The 2517-nt window shown below is 41.8% G+C and overlaps 1 pseudogene; it reads right to left on the bottom strand.

Moving 5' to 3' along the window:
- Positions 1 to 1557: 1557 nt before the first annotated feature.
- On the bottom strand, positions 1558 to 2098 carry LOC102743534 (10 kDa heat shock protein, mitochondrial pseudogene; annotated as a pseudogene).
- Positions 2099 to 2517: the final 419 nt, after the last annotated feature.

The raw sequence follows: 2517 nt of genomic DNA, 5'->3' as shown, positions 1-2517 counted from the left end.
CCCCTCTAGAACCCTCAGTTTGTTTCTCAGGGTCCATAGTCTCTCATGGTTCATCTTCCCCTCCGATTTCCCCCCCTTCATCCTTCCCCTCCTACTATCTTCTTCTTTTTTTTTTCTTAACATATACTGCATTATTTGTTTCAAAGGTACAGATCTATGATTCAACAGTCTTGCACAATTCACAGCACTCACCATAGCACCCCATCCCTCCCACCCTCCCCCACTTTTAAGAACTTACAAGTACAAAAGAGGGTGACCTTTTTGCCTGTGGTAAAATGTGAGCCTTCTTATAATTCCTATTGTTTAAGCATTCATGTGAAGAGAATAGTCCAAGAACACACATGAACTATCCGTTCTACCTCCAGGAAGATAAAGAGGAGAATTCATTTTGAAGCAAAAGCCTGCCAATAATAGGGCTGCCAACCCACTTGGCCTGGAAATTCCAGAAAAGCCTTCAAATGAAAAATCTGCAATCTAGAAGTATTTAGTCCATTATTATTAGGGAAGGACCAGTTCATCCAGAGAGTCAAGAAAGAATTCACTGAGAATGTGTCACTCTGGCTGAGTATTGCAGGATAACACAGGTTTGCCAGCTAGAGGAAGAGGGAAAGAAAGAGCATTCTAGGGAGTGTGAATAGGCATATACGTGCAGTGATTTAAAAAAACAAAACAAAAAGCACATGTTTTAGTGCCAAAAGTTGGGGGGGGTGGAGATGAGTGCATAAGGTGGCTATGTTGGGGGTGGTCAGCTGAGGGGGCATCTGGAGCCATAGATCAGGTGAAGGCATTTGTTACCAAAAGGAAAGTCATAAAGTCTTTCCAATAAGAGTTAGTTGTGGGGCGCCTGGGTGGCTCAGTTGTTAAGCGTCTGCCTTCGGCTCAGGTCATGATCCCAGGGTCCTGGGATCGAGCCCCGCATCGGGCTCCCGGCTCAGCAGGGAGCCTGCTTCTCCCTCTGACCCTCTCCCCTCTCATGCTGTTTCTCGCTCGCTCTCTAAAAAATAAATAAAATCTTTAAAAAAAAAAAAAAAGAGAGTTGGTTGTGAAATCAGATTCGAGTTTTAATGAGATAATTCTAGTTGCAAAGTGACCTGGTTTAAGGAGTGAGTGGCAATTGTGACTAGAAGACCATTAGAAGGCTAATGCAGTTAATACTAATTACAGAAGGATGAAGGGAGAGTGAATTAAGATGGGGATAAAGGGCCCCCAGAAGTACGATTTGGCTAGGATCACATGGAGAGGTTTCTTGATCTGTAGTCTTGTGGTTTTCCATACCTCACTCTCTTTACTGCTGTATCATTGTTTTACTGTCATTTGCTTTTTGCAAAAATACATGTCCTGTTATCTTCTGTTCCCACATGGCTGATAGCAGCCTCCCTTCTCTGAAATACCATTGCACTAATCACATCCTGACTTATACTGTTTGTAAACTTGTTTTATTATTATATTATTATTATTATTATTATTATTTAGTTTGGATACCATTAGTTTGTTATAAAACAGAGACATGGAAATTATTTACATGATGAAAGATTTCACTTTAGTGGAATGGGCAGCTTCACGTGATGCCATTTCAATAATGATTAATTTCACTCTACATACTTTCCAAGAATGTCACCATCTCTAAATGAGAAATAATCCTTGTCATCTAGAACTACTTCGGTGCTTCCATATTCTGGGAGAAGAACTTTATCTCCAACTTTCACACTAACTGGTTGCATCTCTCCACCCTTTCCTTTAGAGCCCAATCCAATGGCTGCTACTGTTGCTTGCAATACTTTTCCTTGAGATTTTTCTGGAAACATAATGCCTCCTTTGGCTGCAGTTTCAGCTGCACTCTTTTCAACTAAAACTCAGTCAAAGAGGGGAAGAAACTTTCTAAACACCTGTCCTGTCATGACTTCAGCAACCATAGCTCACTGTAAACTTGTTTTAGATAGGATTCCGTCACTGCTTCGAATCTAGCTTTGGATGTAGCTGTCTATCCCTCTGCTTAGGGTCCATCTTAAGTGGAGCCAAACATACATTCTCCCGTCCACCATCACTATTATGACTTTAGCCCTAATGAGATAAGCCACAAAATGCAGAAACTTCAAAAAGACCCTTTACTTCTCCTAAGGAGCCTGATCTTAAAGGAGATATACTAGCAACTCTGCATTTCCTTTCCCAGGCCCCTACTATGGCCTTTTTAAAACTTTCCCAGTGTCGTATTTCCCAAGAATACACGCAAGTCCCCAGACCTCTTCGGCCTGCAGAGGAAGAGGAAAAAAGAGGTAGCAAAAGGAATAAAACATTTATAATTTTTTTCAACCTCCCATTAACTGTTCCATGTCTTAACCTTGGAGCAGGGGACAGTCAAGGCATTGCTTTCTGGTGGCCGCATACTCTGATCAGTGTCAGGGACCACAGAATGATAGGAATAGCAAACTGGGAAGGGTATAACTCATTTATGGGATTTTGGCGGACTTGAGAGCAGGGCTGAGGATCCTACTTCCCTGTAACTGCTACAATGGCTTA

The sequence above is a fragment of the Leptonychotes weddellii genome, chromosome 4, assembly GCF_054177405.1.
Source record: "Leptonychotes weddellii isolate Sample4059 chromosome 4, ASM5417740v2, whole genome shotgun sequence".
NCBI lineage: Eukaryota > Metazoa > Chordata > Mammalia > Carnivora > Phocidae > Leptonychotes > Leptonychotes weddellii.
The sequence above is the reverse complement of the archived record's forward strand: the minus strand, read 5'-3'. Positions and strand labels throughout refer to the sequence as shown.